The 17,579-nt window shown below is 54.2% G+C and overlaps 24 non-coding genes across 24 annotated transcripts; all 24 read right to left on the bottom strand.

Moving 5' to 3' along the window:
• Positions 1-521: 521 nt before the first annotated feature.
• Positions 522-593, bottom strand: Trnah-gug. Its single transcript has one exon. It is a non-coding gene; the product is annotated as a tRNA-His (tRNA).
• A 374-nt stretch (positions 594-967) lies between these two features.
• Positions 968-1,039, bottom strand: Trnae-cuc. The gene has a single exon. It is a non-coding gene; the product is annotated as a tRNA-Glu (tRNA).
• Positions 1,040-1,484: 445 nt separating this feature from the next.
• On the bottom strand, positions 1,485-1,566 carry Trnal-uag. Its single transcript has one exon. It is a non-coding gene; the product is annotated as a tRNA-Leu (tRNA).
• Positions 1,567-2,313: 747 nt separating this feature from the next.
• Positions 2,314-2,385, bottom strand: Trnah-gug. Its single transcript has one exon. It is a non-coding gene; the product is annotated as a tRNA-His (tRNA).
• Positions 2,386-3,270: 885 nt separating this feature from the next.
• On the bottom strand, positions 3,271-3,352 carry Trnal-uag. Its single transcript has one exon. It is a non-coding gene; the product is annotated as a tRNA-Leu (tRNA).
• Positions 3,353-4,099: 747 nt separating this feature from the next.
• Trnah-gug lies at positions 4,100-4,171 on the bottom strand. Its single transcript has one exon. It is a non-coding gene; the product is annotated as a tRNA-His (tRNA).
• A 1,710-nt stretch (positions 4,172-5,881) lies between these two features.
• On the bottom strand, positions 5,882-5,953 carry Trnah-gug. The gene has a single exon. It is a non-coding gene; the product is annotated as a tRNA-His (tRNA).
• A 374-nt stretch (positions 5,954-6,327) lies between these two features.
• Trnae-cuc lies at positions 6,328-6,399 on the bottom strand. Its single transcript has one exon. It is a non-coding gene; the product is annotated as a tRNA-Glu (tRNA).
• A 445-nt stretch (positions 6,400-6,844) lies between these two features.
• Positions 6,845-6,926, bottom strand: Trnal-uag. The gene has a single exon. It is a non-coding gene; the product is annotated as a tRNA-Leu (tRNA).
• Positions 6,927-7,673: 747 nt separating this feature from the next.
• On the bottom strand, positions 7,674-7,745 carry Trnah-gug. The gene has a single exon. It is a non-coding gene; the product is annotated as a tRNA-His (tRNA).
• Positions 7,746-8,630: 885 nt separating this feature from the next.
• Trnal-uag lies at positions 8,631-8,712 on the bottom strand. Its single transcript has one exon. It is a non-coding gene; the product is annotated as a tRNA-Leu (tRNA).
• Positions 8,713-9,459: 747 nt separating this feature from the next.
• On the bottom strand, positions 9,460-9,531 carry Trnah-gug. The gene has a single exon. It is a non-coding gene; the product is annotated as a tRNA-His (tRNA).
• A 374-nt stretch (positions 9,532-9,905) lies between these two features.
• On the bottom strand, positions 9,906-9,977 carry Trnae-cuc. Its single transcript has one exon. It is a non-coding gene; the product is annotated as a tRNA-Glu (tRNA).
• A 445-nt stretch (positions 9,978-10,422) lies between these two features.
• Trnal-uag lies at positions 10,423-10,504 on the bottom strand. The gene has a single exon. It is a non-coding gene; the product is annotated as a tRNA-Leu (tRNA).
• A 747-nt stretch (positions 10,505-11,251) lies between these two features.
• On the bottom strand, positions 11,252-11,323 carry Trnah-gug. The gene has a single exon. It is a non-coding gene; the product is annotated as a tRNA-His (tRNA).
• Positions 11,324-11,697: 374 nt separating this feature from the next.
• Trnae-cuc lies at positions 11,698-11,769 on the bottom strand. The gene has a single exon. It is a non-coding gene; the product is annotated as a tRNA-Glu (tRNA).
• A 445-nt stretch (positions 11,770-12,214) lies between these two features.
• On the bottom strand, positions 12,215-12,296 carry Trnal-uag. Its single transcript has one exon. It is a non-coding gene; the product is annotated as a tRNA-Leu (tRNA).
• Positions 12,297-13,043: 747 nt separating this feature from the next.
• Trnah-gug lies at positions 13,044-13,115 on the bottom strand. The gene has a single exon. It is a non-coding gene; the product is annotated as a tRNA-His (tRNA).
• A 374-nt stretch (positions 13,116-13,489) lies between these two features.
• Trnae-cuc lies at positions 13,490-13,561 on the bottom strand. Its single transcript has one exon. It is a non-coding gene; the product is annotated as a tRNA-Glu (tRNA).
• Positions 13,562-14,006: 445 nt separating this feature from the next.
• Trnal-uag lies at positions 14,007-14,088 on the bottom strand. Its single transcript has one exon. It is a non-coding gene; the product is annotated as a tRNA-Leu (tRNA).
• Positions 14,089-14,835: 747 nt separating this feature from the next.
• Positions 14,836-14,907, bottom strand: Trnah-gug. The gene has a single exon. It is a non-coding gene; the product is annotated as a tRNA-His (tRNA).
• Positions 14,908-15,281: 374 nt separating this feature from the next.
• Trnae-cuc lies at positions 15,282-15,353 on the bottom strand. The gene has a single exon. It is a non-coding gene; the product is annotated as a tRNA-Glu (tRNA).
• Positions 15,354-15,798: 445 nt separating this feature from the next.
• Positions 15,799-15,880, bottom strand: Trnal-uag. Its single transcript has one exon. It is a non-coding gene; the product is annotated as a tRNA-Leu (tRNA).
• Positions 15,881-16,627: 747 nt separating this feature from the next.
• Positions 16,628-16,699, bottom strand: Trnah-gug. The gene has a single exon. It is a non-coding gene; the product is annotated as a tRNA-His (tRNA).
• Positions 16,700-17,579: the final 880 nt, after the last annotated feature.

Raw genomic sequence — 17,579 nt, forward strand, 5'->3', positions numbered from 1 at the left:
GTGACCAGTTTCGAACCTGGGCTTTCCGTAACCACTAAAGTATCGTAGCTGTAACTGTCAGGCGGAGCTAGAATGCTCCATGTATCAAACATATGTGAGCTCAAGGAGGTTACACTTGAAGACTAAGCGGCAGCTTAACGCGATCACAGCAAAGCCCCCGCAGCTACGGGATTCGAAACCGCGCCTACAGAGAGTCTGGTGCCTTAAACCAGCGCCTTAAAGCGCTCGGCCACGCTACATGCGCTGCTTGGTGCGCCAGTGTTCCTAGCATTTGTACAAACAGTGCACGCCACAGCTTCCGGTTCTGCTGGGACTGGCTGCTCATCCATCGCACTTCAAACAACTGCCCTTTTCGACTACAGAGAGCAGCGGACGTCTGCGCTCTAGGAGGCGACATTACGTGTTGGGGATGAAGTGGTAGGGCAAACTGCGGCCTGCGGAACACGAGTGAAAAAATCAAGAGAGTACTGTCATTTCGAGTACTCGTCATTGCAACGGCAGCAAGGCAAAACTTTCAAAATTGCCGTGACCAGGATTCGAACCTGGGTTATTGCGGCCACAACGCAATGTCCTAACCACTAGACGATCACGGCCACGGACGCGCCCGCGAAAGCAGCTGCCTGTAATGCAAGTGGCGATACACAGCAGAGCCCTAGGCCAAGGTGTACGCCACAGCAGTGTGAGACACGGTCTCCATCACATGTATACGAGCAAATGAACGTGCCTGCGCTGTCAGGACACTAACTACAGTGGTTAGCTGCATTCACCTCCGTGGCAATGTCTTGCAGTCCCCAAGCCTCTTGACTACAGGTATGTGGCTGGATAACAAGTGGATAGACGCTTCATCTCTCTCGCCGTCAGGTGTTGCCGTGAATCATACTTAACGTAGCTTTCTGCACGCGTCAGCGTAGCGTCAGTCGAGCAAAGTCGAGACAAGTCGCATAAGAGGAGCAACAAAAACGCGCGATTCCGGTACCGGGAATCGAACCCGGGCCTCCTGGGTGAGAGCCAGGTATCCTAGCCACTAGACCACACCGGATAACGACGGCAGTGCTCTTTCCAGCGAACGCAGCAGCCACCCACGGTTAACTGACGACAACTGTAAAAAATCCGCTCTCTCGCGTTATAGAACGGCGTGCCCCGGACGCATTTCGGGGAGACGGACGCCAGCAATGATGAGAGCAAAAGGTGCCTACAAATCCTGTCGTTGCACCACGCACTGTTCTACGGCAATTCACCAAGCAGACGCTCACGCCTTGTTGTGCTGTTTCCTTTGCGGGCAATGAGTGCACCTGCCTTCGACACAGGAAACATTACACGTTTGGCAGGAGTGGGATTGGAACCCACGCCTCCGAAGAGAATGGTGCCTGAAACCAGCGCCTTAGACCGCTCGGCCACGCTACCTACACAACACGCGCGTCACAAGAGCTGCGTCCTACCCCACGAGAACACACCGCAACGGCACAAAAATGAGACGTAAAAAGTGGCAACGGTGGGATTCGAACCCACGCCTCCGAAGAGACTGGTGCCTAAAACCAGCGCCTTAGACCGCTCGGCCACGTTACCGTTGGAGCAGCAGCCGCAAAACGTTTCGTTTGTACTACAAAGATCACTTCGAAATGGAAGTATCTTGGCAATCGCCGTGCCATGTATTTCCACTGCTCTCCCACTGGAAGCGTCTCTTTAGGCCATCCACAGCAAGAAAAAGCCGTGCCCGCCGTATGGTAGCGACGCCACTTGTCTGTAGCTGTCGCAGTTAAGGAGACAGCGTCAAGAGACGTTTTCGTGCCGTGACCAGGTTTCGAACCTGGGCTTTCCGTAACCACTAAAGTATCGTAGCTGTAACTGTCAGGCGGAGCTAGAATGCTCCATGTATCAAACATATGTGAGCTCAAGGAGGTTACACTTGAAGAAAAAGCGGCAGCTTAACGCGATCACAGCAAAGCCCCCGGCAGCTACGGGATTCGAAACCGCGCCTACAGAGAGTCTGGTGCCTTAAACCAGCGCCTTAAAGCGCTCGGCCACGCTACATGCGCTGCTTGGTGCGCCAGTGTTCCTAGCATTTGTACAAACAGTGCACGCCACAGCTTCCGGTTCTGCTGGGACTGGCTGCTCATCCATCGCACTTCAAACAACTGCCCTTTTCGACTACAGAGAGCAGCGGACGTCTGCGCTCTAGGAGGCGACATTACGTGTTGGGGATGAAGTGGTAGGGCAAACTGCGGCCTGCGGAACACGAGTGAAAAAATCAAGAGAGTACTGTCATTTCGAGTACTCGTCATTGCAACGGCAGCAAGGCAAAACTTTCAAAATTGCCGTGACCAGGATTCGAACCTGGGTTATTGCGGCCACAACGCAATGTCCTAACCACTAGACGATCACGGCCACGGACGCGCCCGCGAAAGCAGCTGCCTGTAATGCAAGTGGCGATACACAGCAGAGCCTAGGCCAAGGTGTACGCCACAGCAGTGTGAGACACGGTCTCCATCACATGTATACGAGCAAATGAACGTGCCTGCGCTGTCAGGACACTAACTACAGTGGTTAGCTGCATTCACCTCCGTGGCAATGTCTTGCAGTCCCCCAAGCCTCTTGACTACAGGTATGTGGCTGGATAACAAGTGGATAGACGCTTCATCTCTCTCGCCGTCAGGTGTTGCCGTGAATCATACTCAACGTAGCTTTCTGCACGCGTCAGCGTAGCGTCAGTCGAGCAAAGTCGAGACAAGTCGCATAAGAGGAGCAACAAAAACGCGCGATTCCGGTAATCGAACCCGGGCCTCCTGGGTGAGAGCCAGGTATCCTAGCCACTAGACCACACCGGATAACGACGGCAGTGCTCTTTCCAGCGAACGCAGCAGCCACCCACGGTTAACTGACGACAACTGTAAAAAAATCCGCTCTCTCGCGTTATAGAACGGCGTGCCCCGGACGCATTCGGGGAGACGGACGCCAGCAATGATGAGAGCAAAAGGTGCCTACAAATCCTGTCGTTGCACCACGCACTGTTCTACGGCAATTCACCAAGCAGACGCTCACGCCTTGTTGTGCTGTTTCCTTTGCGGGCAATGAGTGCACCTGCCTTCGACACAGGAAACATTACACGTTTGGCAGGAGTGGGATTGGAACCCACGCCTCCGAAGAGAATGGTGCCTGAAACCAGCGCCTTAGACCGCTCGGCCACGCTACCTACACAACACGCGCGTCACAAGAGCTGCGTCCTACCCCACGAGAACACACCGCAACGGCACAAAAATGAGACGTAAAAAGTGGCAACGGTGGGATTCGAACCCACGCCTCCGAAGAGACTGGTGCCTAAAACCAGCGCCTTAGACCGCTCGGCCACGTTACCGTTGGAGCAGCAGCCGCAAAACGTTTCGTTTGTACTACAAAGATCACTTCGAAATGGAAGTATCTTGGCAATCGCCGTGCCATGTATTTCCACTGCTCTCCCACTGGAAGCGTCTCTTTAGGCCATCCACAGCAAGAAAAAGCCGTGCCCGCCGTATGGTAGCGACGCCACTTGTCTGTAGCTGTCGCAGTTAAGGAGACAGCGTCAAGAGACGTTTTCGTGCCGTGACCAGGTTTCGAACCTGGGCTTTCCGTAACCACTAAAGTATCGTAGCTGTAACTGTCAGGCGGAGCTAGAATGCTCCATGTATCAAACATATGTGAGCTCAAGGAGGTTACACTTGAAGAAAAAGCGGCAGCTTAACGCGATCACAGCAAAGCCCCCGGCAGCTACGGGATTCGAAACCGCGCCTACAGAGAGTCTGGTGCCTTAAACCAGCGCCTTAAAGCGCTCGGCCACGCTACATGCGCTGCTTGGTGCGCCAGTGTTCCTAGCATTTGTACAAACAGTGCACGCCACAGCTTCCGGTTCTGCTGGGACTGGCTGCTCATCCATCGCACTTCAAACAACTGCCCTTTTCGACTACAGAGAGCAGCGGACGTCTGCGCTCTAGGAGGCGACATTACGTGTTGGGGATGAAGTGGTAGGGCAAACTGCGGCCTGCGGAACACGAGTGAAAAAATCAAGAGAGTACTGTCATTTCGAGTACTCGTCATTGCAACGGCAGCAAGGCAAAACTTTCAAAATTGCCGTGACCAGGATTCGAACCTGGGTTATTGCGGCCACAACGCAATGTCCTAACCACTAGACGATCACGGCCACGGACGCGCCCGCGAAAGCAGCTGCCTGTAATGCAAGTGGCGATACACAGCAGAGCCTAGGCCAAGGTGTACGCCACAGCAGTGTGAGACACGGTCTCCATCACATGTATACGAGCAAATGAACGTGCCTGCGCTGTCAGGACACTAACTACAGTGGTTAGCTGCATTCACCTCCGTGGCAATGTCTTGCAGTCCCCCAAGCCTCTTGGTGACAAGTGAAGACGCTTCATCTCTCTCGCCGTCAGGTGTTGCCGTGGAATCATACTCAACGTAGCTTTCTGCACGCGTCAGCGTAGCGTCAGTCGAGCAAAGTCGAGACAAGTCGCATAAGAGGAGCAACAAAAAACGCGCGATTCCGGTAATCGAACCCGGGCCTCCTGGGTGAGAGCCAGGTATCCTAGCCACTAGACCACACCGGATAACGACCGGCAGTGCTCTTTCCAGCGAACGCAGCAGGCCACCCACGGTTAACTGACGACAACTGTAAAAAATCCGCTCTCTCGCGTTATAGAACGGCGTGCCCCGGACGCATTTCGGGGAGACGGACGCCAGCAATGATGAGAGCAAAAGGTGCCTACAAATCCTGTCGTTGCACCACGCACTGTTCTACGGCAATTCACCAAGCAGACGCTCACGCCTTGTTGTGCTGTTTCCTTTGCGGGCAATGAGTGCACCTGCCTTCGACAGCATGGAAACATTACACGTTTGGCAGGAGTGGGATTGGAAACCACGCTCCGAAGCAGAATGTGCCTGAAACCAGCGCCTTTGACCGCTCGGCCACGCTACCTACACAACACGCGCGTCACAAGAGCTGCGTCCTACCCCACGAGAACACACCGCAACGGCACAAAAATGAGAACGTAAAAAGTAATGGCAACGGTGGGATTCGAACCCAACGCCTCCGAAGAGACTGGTGCCTAAAAACAGCGCCTTAGACCGCTCAGGCCACGTTACCGTTGGAGCAGCAGCCGCAAAACGTTTCGTTTGGTACTACAAAGATCACTTCGAAATGGAAGTATCTTGCAATCGCCGTGCCATGTATTTCCACTGCTCTCCCACTGGAAGCGTCTCTTTAGGCCCATCCACAGCAAGAAAAAGCCGTGGCCCGCCGTATGGTAGCGACGCCACTTGTCTGTAGCTGTCGCAGTTAAGGAGACAGCGTCAAGAGGACGTTTTCCGTGCACAGTGACCAGGTTTCGAACGCTGGGCTTTCCGTAACCACTAAGTATCGTAGCTGTAACTGTCAGGCGGAGCTAGAATGCTCATTGTATCAAACATATGTGAGCTCAAGGAGGTTACACTTGAAGAAAAAGCGGCAGCTTAACGCGATCACAGCAAAGCCCCCGGCAGCTACGGGATTCGAAACCGCGCCTACAGAGAGTCTGGTGCCTTAAACCAGCGCCTTAAAGCGCTCGGCCACGCTACATGCGCTGCTTGGTGCGCCAGTGTTCCTAGCATTTGTACAAACAGTGCACGCCACAGCTTCCGGTTCTGCTGGGACTGGCTGCTCATCCATCGCACTTCAAACAACTGCCCTTTTCGACTACAGAGAGCAGCGGACGTCTGCGCTCTAGGAGGCGACATTACGTGTTGGGGATGAAGTGGTAGGGCAAACTGCGGCCTGCGGAACACGAGTGAAAAAATCAAGAGAGTACTGTCATTTCGAGTACTCGTCATTGCAACGGCAGCAAGGCAAAACTTTCAAAATTGCCGTGACCAGGATTCGAACCTGGGTTATTGCGGCCACAACGCAATGTCCTAACCACTAGACGATCACGGCCACGGACGCGCCCGCGAAAGCAGCTGCCTGTAATGCAAGTGGCGATACACAGCAGAGCCTAGGCCAAGGTGTACGCCACAGCAGTGTGAGACACGGTCTCCATCACATGTATACGAGCAAATGAACGTGCCTGCGCTGTCAGGACACTAACTACAGTGGTTAGCTGCATTCACCTCCGTGGCAATGTCTTGCAGTCCCCCAAGCCTCTTGACTACAGGTATGTGGCTGGATAACAAGTGGATAGACGCTTCATCTCTCTCGCCGTCAGGTGTTGCCGTGAATCATACTTAACGTAGCTTTCTGCACGCGTCAGCGTAGCGTCAGTCGAGCAAAGTCGAGACAAGTCGCATAAGAGGAGCAACAAAAACGCGCGATTCCGGTACCGGGAATCGAACCCGGGCCTCCTGGGTGAGAGCCAGGTATCCTAGCCACTAGACCACACCGGATAACGACGGCAGTGCTCTTTCCAGCGAACGCAGCAGCCACCCACGGTTAACTGACGACAACTGTAAAAAATCCGCTCTCTCGCGTTATAGAACGGCGTGCCCCGGACGCATTTCGGGGAGACGGACGCCAGCAATGATGAGAGCAAAAGGTGCCTACAAATCCTGTCGTTGCACCACGCACTGTTCTACGGCAATTCACCAAGCAGACGCTCACGCCTTGTTGTGCTGTTTCCTTTGCGGGCAATGAGTGCACCTGCCTTCGACACAGGAAACATTACACGTTTGGCAGGAGTGGGATTGGAACCCACGCCTCCGAAGAGAATGGTGCCTGAAACCAGCGCCTTAGACCGCTCGGCCACGCTACCTACACAACACGCGCGTCACAAGAGCTGCGTCCTACCCCACGAGAACACACCGCAACGGCACAAAAATGAGACGTAAAAAGTGGCAACGGTGGGATTCGAACCCACGCCTCCGAAGAGACTGGTGCCTAAAACCAGCGCCTTAGACCGCTCGGCCACGTTACCGTTGGAGCAGCAGCCGCAAAACGTTTCGTTTGTACTACAAAGATCACTTCGAAATGGAAGTATCTTGGCAATCGCCGTGCCATGTATTTCCACTGCTCTCCCACTGGAAGCGTCTCTTTAGGCCATCCACAGCAAGAAAAAGCCGTGCCCGCCGTATGGTAGCGACGCCACTTGTCTGTAGCTGTCGCAGTTAAGGAGACAGCGTCAAGAGACGTTTTCGTGCCGTGACCAGGTTTCGAACCTGGGCTTTCCGTAACCACTAAAGTATCGTAGCTGTAACTGTCAGGCGGAGCTAGAATGCTCCATGTATCAAACATATGTGAGCTCAAGGAGGTTACACTTGAAGAAAAAGCGGCAGCTTAACGCGATCACAGCAAAGCCCCCGGCAGCTACGGGATTCGAAACCGCGCCTACAGAGAGTCTGGTGCCTTAAACCAGCGCCTTAAAGCGCTCGGCCACGCTACATGCGCTGCTTGGTGCGCCAGTGTTCCTAGCATTTGTACAAACAGTGCACGCCACAGCTTCCGGTTCTGCTGGGACTGGCTGCTCATCCATCGCACTTCAAACAACTGCCCTTTTCGACTACAGAGAGCAGCGGACGTCTGCGCTCTAGGAGGCGACATTACGTGTTGGGGATGAAGTGGTAGGGCAAACTGCGGCCTGCGGAACACGAGTGAAAAAATCAAGAGAGTACTGTCATTTCGAGTACTCGTCATTGCAACGGCAGCAAGGCAAAACTTTCAAAATTGCCGTGACCAGGATTCGAACCTGGGTTATTGCGGCCACAACGCAATGTCCTAACCACTAGACGATCACGGCCACGGACGCGCCCGCGAAAGCAGCTGCCTGTAATGCAAGTGGCGATACACAGCAGAGCCTAGGCCAAGGTGTACGCCACAGCAGTGTGAGACACGGTCTCCATCACATGTATACGAGCAAATGAACGTGCCTGCGCTGTCAGGACACTAACTACAGTGGTTAGCTGCATTCACCTCCGTGGCAATGTCTTGCAGTCCCCCAAGCCTCTTGACTACAGGTATGTGGCTGGATAACAAGTGGATAGACGCTTCATCTCTCTCGCCGTCAGGTGTTGCCGTGAATCATACTCAACGTAGCTTTCTGCACGCGTCAGCGTAGCGTCAGTCGAGCAAAGTCGAGACAAGTCGCATAAGAGGAGCAACAAAAACGCGCGATTCCGGTAATCGAACCCGGGCCTCCTGGGTGAGAGCCAGGTATCCTAGCCACTAGACCACACCGGATAACGACGGCAGTGCTCTTTCCAGCGAACGCAGCAGCCACCCACGGTTAACTGACGACAACTGTAAAAAATCCGCTCTCTCGCGTTATAGAACGGCGTGCCCCGGACGCATTTCGGGGAGACGGACGCCAGCAATGATGAGAGCAAAAGGTGCCTACAAATCCTGTCGTTGCACCACGCACTGTTCTACGGCAATTCACCAAGCAGACGCTCACGCCTTGTTGTGCTGTTTCCTTTGCGGGCAATGAGTGCACCTGCCTTCGACACAGGAAACATTACACGTTTGGCAGGAGTGGGATTGGAACCCACGCCTCCGAAGAGAATGGTGCCTGAAACCAGCGCCTTAGACCGCTCGGCCACGCTACCTACACAACACGCGCGTCACAAGAGCTGCGTCCTACCCCACGAGAACACACCGCAACGGCACAAAAATGAGACGTAAAAAGTGGCAACGGTGGGATTCGAACCCACGCCTCCGAAGAGACTGGTGCCTAAAACCAGCGCCTTAGACCGCTCGGCCACGTTACCGTTGGAGCAGCAGCCGCAAAACGTTTCGTTTGTACTACAAAGATCACTTCGAAATGGAAGTATCTTGGCAATCGCCGTGCCATGTATTTCCACTGCTCTCCCACTGGAAGCGTCTCTTTAGGCCATCCACAGCAAGAAAAAGCCGTGCCCGCCGTATGGTAGCGACGCCACTTGTCTGTAGCTGTCGCAGTTAAGGAGACAGCGTCAAGAGACGTTTTCGTGCCGTGACCAGGTTTCGAACCTGGGCTTTCCGTAACCACTAAAGTATCGTAGCTGTAACTGTCAGGCGGAGCTAGAATGCTCCATGTATCAAACATATGTGAGCTCAAGGAGGTTACACTTGAAGAAAAAGCGGCAGCTTAACGCGATCACAGCAAAGCCCCCGGCAGCTACGGGATTCGAAACCGCGCCTACAGAGAGTCTGGTGCCTTAAACCAGCGCCTTAAAGCGCTCGGCCACGCTACATGCGCTGCTTGGTGCGCCAGTGTTCCTAGCATTTGTACAAACAGTGCACGCCACAGCTTCCGGTTCTGCTGGGACTGGCTGCTCATCCATCGCACTTCAAACAACTGCCCTTTTCGACTACAGAGAGCAGCGGACGTCTGCGCTCTAGGAGGCGACATTACGTGTTGGGGATGAAGTGGTAGGGCAAACTGCGGCCTGCGGAACACGAGTGAAAAAATCAAGAGAGTACTGTCATTTCGAGTACTCGTCATTGCAACGGCAGCAAGGCAAAACTTTCAAAATTGCCGTGACCAGGATTCGAACCTGGGTTATTGCGGCCACAACGCAATGTCCTAACCACTAGACGATCACGGCCACGGACGCGCCCGCGAAAGCAGCTGCCTGTAATGCAAGTGGCGATACACAGCAGAGCCTAGGCCAAGGTGTACGCCACAGCAGTGTGAGACACGGTCTCCATCACATGTATACGAGCAAATGAACGTGCCTGCGCTGTCAGGACACTAACTACAGTGGTTAGCTGCATTCACCTCCGTGGCAATGTCTTGCAGTCCCCCAAGCCTCTTGACTACAGGTATGTGGCTGGATAACAAGTGGATAGACGCTTCATCTCTCTCGCCGTCAGGTGTTGCCGTGAATCATACTCAACGTAGCTTTCTGCACGCGTCAGCGTAGCGTCAGTCGAGCAAAGTCGAGACAAGTCGCATAAGAGGAGCAACAAAAACGCGCGATTCCGGTACCGGGAATCGAACCCGGGCCTCCTGGGTGAGAGCCAGGTATCCTAGCCACTAGACCACACCGGATAACGACGGCAGTGCTCTTTCCAGCGAACGCAGCAGCCACCCACGGTTAACTGACGACAACTGTAAAAAATCCGCTCTCTCGCGTTATAGAACGGCGTGCCCCGGACGCATTTCGGGGAGACGGACGCCAGCAATGATGAGAGCAAAAGGTGCCTACAAATCCTGTCGTTGCACCACGCACTGTTCTACGGCAATTCACCAAGCAGACGCTCACGCCTTGTTGTGCTGTTTCCTTTGCGGGCAATGAGTGCACCTGCCTTCGACACAGGAAACATTACACGTTTGGCAGGAGTGGGATTGGAACCCACGCCTCCGAAGAGAATGGTGCCTGAAACCAGCGCCTTAGACCGCTCGGCCACGCTACCTACACAACACGCGCGTCACAAGAGCTGCGTCCTACCCCACGAGAACACACCGCAACGGCACAAAAATGAGACGTAAAAAGTGGCAACGGTGGGATTCGAACCCACGCCTCCGAAGAGACTGGTGCCTAAAACCAGCGCCTTAGACCGCTCGGCCACGTTACCGTTGGAGCAGCAGCCGCAAAACGTTTCGTTTGTACTACAAAGATCACTTCGAAATGGAAGTATCTTGGCAATCGCCGTGCCATGTATTTCCACTGCTCTCCCACTGGAAGCGTCTCTTTAGGCCATCCACAGCAAGAAAAAGCCGTGCCCGCCGTATGGTAGCGACGCCACTTGTCTGTAGCTGTCGCAGTTAAGGAGACAGCGTCAAGAGACGTTTTCGTGCCGTGACCAGGTTTCGAACCTGGGCTTTCCGTAACCACTAAAGTATCGTAGCTGTAACTGTCAGGCGGAGCTAGAATGCTCCATGTATCAAACATATGTGAGCTCAAGGAGGTTACACTTGAAGAAAAAGCGGCAGCTTAACGCGATCACAGCAAAGCCCCCGGCAGCTACGGGATTCGAAACCGCGCCTACAGAGAGTCTGGTGCCTTAAACCAGCGCCTTAAAGCGCTCGGCCACGCTACATGCGCTGCTTGGTGCGCCAGTGTTCCTAGCATTTGTACAAACAGTGCACGCCACAGCTTCCGGTTCTGCTGGGACTGGCTGCTCATCCATCGCACTTCAAACAACTGCCCTTTTCGACTACAGAGAGCAGCGGACGTCTGCGCTCTAGGAGGCGACATTACGTGTTGGGGATGAAGTGGTAGGGCAAACTGCGGCCTGCGGAACACGAGTGAAAAAATCAAGAGAGTACTGTCATTTCGAGTACTCGTCATTGCAACGGCAGCAAGGCAAAACTTTCAAAATTGCCGTGACCAGGATTCGAACCTGGGTTATTGCGGCCACAACGCAATGTCCTAACCACTAGACGATCACGGCCACGGACGCGCCCGCGAAAGCAGCTGCCTGTAATGCAAGTGGCGATACACAGCAGAGCCTAGGCCAAGGTGTACGCCACAGCAGTGTGAGACACGGTCTCCATCACATGTATACGAGCAAATGAACGTGCCTGCGCTGTCAGGACACTAACTACAGTGGTTAGCTGCATTCACCTCCGTGGCAATGTCTTGCAGTCCCCCAAGCCTCTTGACTACAGGTATGTGGCTGGATAACAAGTGGATAGACGCTTCATCTCTCTCGCCGTCAGGTGTTGCCGTGAATCATACTTAACGTAGCTTTCTGCACGCGTCAGCGTAGCGTCAGTCGAGCAAAGTCGAGACAAGTCGCATAAGAGGAGCAACAAAAACGCGCGATTCCGGTACCGGGAATCGAACCCGGGCCTCCTGGGTGAGAGCCAGGTATCCTAGCCACTAGACCACACCGGATAACGACGGCAGTGCTCTTTCCAGCGAACGCAGCAGCCACCCACGGTTAACTGACGACAACTGTAAAAAATCCGCTCTCTCGCGTTATAGAACGGCGTGCCCCGGACGCATTTCGGGGAGACGGACGCCAGCAATGATGAGAGCAAAAGGTGCCTACAAATCCTGTCGTTGCACCACGCACTGTTCTACGGCAATTCACCAAGCAGACGCTCACGCCTTGTTGTGCTGTTTCCTTTGCGGGCAATGAGTGCACCTGCCTTCGACACAGGAAACATTACACGTTTGGCAGGAGTGGGATTGGAACCCACGCCTCCGAAGAGAATGGTGCCTGAAACCAGCGCCTTAGACCGCTCGGCCACGCTACCTACACAACACGCGCGTCACAAGAGCTGCGTCCTACCCCACGAGAACACACCGCAACGGCACAAAAATGAGACGTAAAAAGTGGCAACGGTGGGATTCGAACCCACGCCTCCGAAGAGACTGGTGCCTAAAACCAGCGCCTTAGACCGCTCGGCCACGTTACCGTTGGAGCAGCAGCCGCAAAACGTTTCGTTTGTACTACAAAGATCACTTCGAAATGGAAGTATCTTGGCAATCGCCGTGCCATGTATTTCCACTGCTCTCCCACTGGAAGCGTCTCTTTAGGCCATCCACAGCAAGAAAAAGCCGTGCCCGCCGTATGGTAGCGACGCCACTTGTCTGTAGCTGTCGCAGTTAAGGAGACAGCGTCAAGAGACGTTTTCGTGCCGTGACCAGGTTTCGAACCTGGGCTTTCCGTAACCACTAAAGTATCGTAGCTGTAACTGTCAGGCGGAGCTAGAATGCTCCATGTATCAAACATATGTGAGCTCAAGGAGGTTACACTTGAAGAAAAAGCGGCAGCTTAACGCGATCACAGCAAAGCCCCCGGCAGCTACGGGATTCGAAACCGCGCCTACAGAGAGTCTGGTGCCTTAAACCAGCGCCTTAAAGCGCTCGGCCACGCTACATGCGCTGCTTGGTGCGCCAGTGTTCCTAGCATTTGTACAAACAGTGCACGCCACAGCTTCCGGTTCTGCTGGGACTGGCTGCTCATCCATCGCACTTCAAACAACTGCCCTTTTCGACTACAGAGAGCAGCGGACGTCTGCGCTCTAGGAGGCGACATTACGTGTTGGGGATGAAGTGGTAGGGCAAACTGCGGCCTGCGGAACACGAGTGAAAAAATCAAGAGAGTACTGTCATTTCGAGTACTCGTCATTGCAACGGCAGCAAGGCAAAACTTTCAAAATTGCCGTGACCAGGATTCGAACCTGGGTTATTGCGGCCACAACGCAATGTCCTAACCACTAGACGATCACGGCCACGGACGCGCCCGCGAAAGCAGCTGCCTGTAATGCAAGTGGCGATACACAGCAGAGCCTAGGCCAAGGTGTACGCCACAGCAGTGTGAGACACGGTCTCCATCACATGTATACGAGCAAATGAACGTGCCTGCGCTGTCAGGACACTAACTACAGTGGTTAGCTGCATTCACCTCCGTGGCAATGTCTTGCAGTCCCCCAAGCCTCTTGACTACAGGTATGTGGCTGGATAACAAGTGGATAGACGCTTCATCTCTCTCGCCGTCAGGTGTTGCCGTGAATCATACTTAACGTAGCTTTCTGCACGCGTCAGCGTAGCGTCAGTCGAGCAAAGTCGAGACAAGTCGCATAAGAGGAGCAACAAAAACGCGCGATTCCGGTACCGGGAATCGAACCCGGGCCTCCTGGGTGAGAGCCAGGTATCCTAGCCACTAGACCACACCGGATAACGACGGCAGTGCTCTTTCCAGCGAACGCAGCAGCCACCCACGGTTAACTGACGACAACTGTAAAAAATCCGCTCTCTCGCGTTATAGAACGGCGTGCCCCGGACGCATTTCGGGGAGACGGACGCCAGCAATGATGAGAGCAAAAGGTGCCTACAAATCCTGTCGTTGCACCACGCACTGTTCTACGGCAATTCACCAAGCAGACGCTCACGCCTTGTTGTGCTGTTTCCTTTGCGGGCAATGAGTGCACCTGCCTTCGACACAGGAAACATTACACGTTTGGCAGGAGTGGGATTGGAACCCACGCCTCCGAAGAGAATGGTGCCTGAAACCAGCGCCTTAGACCGCTCGGCCACGCTACCTACACAACACGCGCGTCACAAGAGCTGCGTCCTACCCCACGAGAACACACCGCAACGGCACAAAAATGAGACGTAAAAAGTGGCAACGGTGGGATTCGAACCCACGCCTCCGAAGAGACTGGTGCCTAAAACCAGCGCCTTAGACCGCTCGGCCACGTTACCGTTGGAGCAGCAGCCGCAAAACGTTTCGTTTGTACTACAAAGATCACTTCGAAATGGAAGTATCTTGGCAATCGCCGTGCCATGTATTTCCACTGCTCTCCCACTGGAAGCGTCTCTTTAGGCCATCCACAGCAAGAAAAAGCCGTGCCCGCCGTATGGTAGCGACGCCACTTGTCTGTAGCTGTCGCAGTTAAGGAGACAGCGTCAAGAGACGTTTTCGTGCCGTGACCAGGTTTCGAACCTGGGCTTTCCGTAACCACTAAAGTATCGTAGCTGTAACTGTCAGGCGGAGCTAGAATGCTCCATGTATCAAACATATGTGAGCTCAAGGAGGTTACACTTGAAGAAAAAGCGGCAGCTTAACGCGATCACAGCAAAGCCCCCGGCAGCTACGGGATTCGAAACCGCGCCTACAGAGAGTCTGGTGCCTTAAACCAGCGCCTTAAAGCGCTCGGCCACGCTACATGCGCTGCTTGGTGCGCCAGTGTTCCTAGCATTTGTACAAACAGTGCACGCCACAGCTTCCGGTTCTGCTGGGACTGGCTGCTCATCCATCGCACTTCAAACAACTGCCCTTTTCGACTACAGAGAGCAGCGGACGTCTGCGCTCTAGGAGGCGACATTACGTGTTGGGGATGAAGTGGTAGGGCAAACTGCGGCCTGCGGAACACGAGTGAAAAAATCAAGAGAGTACTGTCATTTCGAGTACTCGTCATTGCAACGGCAGCAAGGCAAAACTTTCAAAATTGCCGTGACCAGGATTCGAACCTGGGTTATTGCGGCCACAACGCAATGTCCTAACCACTAGACGATCACGGCCACGGACGCGCCCGCGAAAGCAGCTGCCTGTAATGCAAGTGGCGATACACAGCAGAGCCTAGGCCAAGGTGTACGCCACAGCAGTGTGAGACACGGTCTCCATCACATGTATACGAGCAAATGAACGTGCCTGCGCTGTCAGGACACTAACTACAGTGGTTAGCTGCATTCACCTCCGTGGCAATGTCTTGCAGTCCCCCAAGCCTCTTGACTACAGGTATGTGGCTGGATAACAAGTGGATAGACGCTTCATCTCTCTCGCCGTCAGGTGTTGCCGTGAATCATACTTAACGTAGCTTTCTGCACGCGTCAGCGTAGCGTCAGTCGAGCAAAGTCGAGACAAGTCGCATAAGAGGAGCAACAAAAACGCGCGATTCCGGTACCGGGAATCGAACCCGGGCCTCCTGGGTGAGAGCCAGGTATCCTAGCCACTAGACCACACCGGATAACGACGGCAGTGCTCTTTCCAGCGAACGCAGCAGCCACCCACGGTTAACTGACGACAACTGTAAAAAATCCGCTCTCTCGCGTTATAGAACGGCGTGCCCCGGACGCATTTCGGGGAGACGGACGCCAGCAATGATGAGAGCAAAAGGTGCCTACAAATCCTGTCGTTGCACCACGCACTGTTCTACGGCAATTCACCAAGCAGACGCTCACGCCTTGTTGTGCTGTTTCCTTTGCGGGCAATGAGTGCACCTGCCTTCGACACAGGAAACATTACACGTTTGGCAGGAGTGGGATTGGAACCCACGCCTCCGAAGAGAATGGTGCCTGAAACCAGCGCCTTAGACCGCTCGGCCACGCTACCTACACAACACGCGCGTCACAAGAGCTGCGTCCTACCCCACGAGAACACACCGCAACGGCACAAAAATGAGACGTAAAAAGTGGCAACGGTGGGATTCGAACCCACGCCTCCGAAGAGACTGGTGCCTAAAACCAGCGCCTTAGACCGCTCGGCCACGTTACCGTTGGAGCAGCAGCCGCAAAACGTTTCGTTTGTACTACAAAGATCACTTCGAAATGGAAGTATCTTGGCAATCGCCGTGCCATGTATTTCCACTGCTCTCCCACTGGAAGCGTCTCTTTAGGCCATCCACAGCAAGAAAAAGCCGTGCCCGCCGTATGGTAGCGACGCCACTTGTCTGTAGCTGTCGCAGTTAAGGAGACAGCGTCAAGAGACGTTTTCGTGCCGTGACCAGGTTTCGAACCTGGGCTTTCCGTAACCACTAAAGTATCGTAGCTGTAACTGTCAGGCGGAGCTAGAATGCTCCATGTATCAAACATATGTGAGCTCAAGGAGGTTACACTTGAAGAAAAAGCGGCAGCTTAACGCGATCACAGCAAAGCCCCCGGCAGCTACGGGATTCGAAACCGCGCCTACAGAGAGTCTGGTGCCTTAAACCAGCGCCTTAAAGCGCTCGGCCACGCTACATGCGCTGCTTGGTGCGCCAGTGTTCCTAGCATTTGTACAAACAGTGCACGCCACAGCTTCCGGTTCTGCTGGGACTGGCTGCTCATCCATCGCACTTCAAACAACTGCCCTTTTCGACTACAGAGAGCAGCGGACGTCTGCGCTCTAGGAGGCGACATTACGTGTTGGGGATGAAGTGGTAGGGCAAACTGCGGCCTGCGGAACACGAGTGAAAAAATCAAGAGAGTACTGTCATTTCGAGTACTCGTCATTGCAACGGCAGCAAGGCAAAACTTTCAAAATTGCCGTGACCAGGATTCGAACCTGGGTTATTGCGGCCACAACGCAATGTCCTAACCACTAGACGATCACGGCCACGGACGCGCCCGCGAAAGCAGCTGCCTGTAATGCAAGTGGCGATACACAGCAGAGCCTAGGCCAAGGTGTACGCCACAGCAGTGTGAGACACGGTCTCCATCACATGTATACGAGCAAATGAACGTGCCTGCGCTGTCAGGACACTAACTACAGTGGTTAGCTGCATTCACCTCCGTGGCAATGTCTTGCAGTCCCCCAAGCCTCTTGACTACAGGTATGTGGCTGGATAACAAGTGGATAGACGCTTCATCTCTCTCGCCGTCAGGTGTTGCCGTGAATCATACTCAACGTAGCTTTCTGCACGCGTCAGCGTAGCGTCAGTCGAGCAAAGTCGAGACAAGTCGCATAAGAGGAGCAACAAAAACGCGCGATTCCGGTAATCGAACCCGGGCCTCCTGGGTGAGAGCCAGGTATCCTAGCCACTAGACCACACCGGATAACGACGGCAGTGCTCTTTCCAGCGAACGCAGCAGCCACCCACGGTTAACTGACGACAACTGTAAAAAATCCGCTCTCTCGCGTTATAGAACGGCGTGCCCCGGACGCATTTCGGGGAGACGGACGCCAGCAATGATGAGAGCAAAAGGTGCCTACAAATCCTGTCGTTGCACCACGCACTGTTCTACGGCAATTCACCAAGCAGACGCTCACGCCTTGTTGTGCTGTTTCCTTTGCGGGCAATGAGTGCACCTGCCTTCGACACAGGAAACATTACACGTTTGGCAGGAGTGGGATTGGAACCCACGCCTCCGAAGAGAATGGTGCCTGAAACCAGCGCCTTAGACCGCTCGGCCACGCTACCTACACAACACGCGCGTCACAAGAGCTGCGTCCTACCCCACGAGAACACACCGCAACGGCACAAAAATGAGACGTA

The sequence above is a fragment of the Schistocerca piceifrons genome, unplaced genomic scaffold (assembly GCF_021461385.2).
Source record: "Schistocerca piceifrons isolate TAMUIC-IGC-003096 unplaced genomic scaffold, iqSchPice1.1 HiC_scaffold_313, whole genome shotgun sequence".
Taxonomy (NCBI): domain Eukaryota; kingdom Metazoa; phylum Arthropoda; class Insecta; order Orthoptera; family Acrididae; genus Schistocerca; species Schistocerca piceifrons.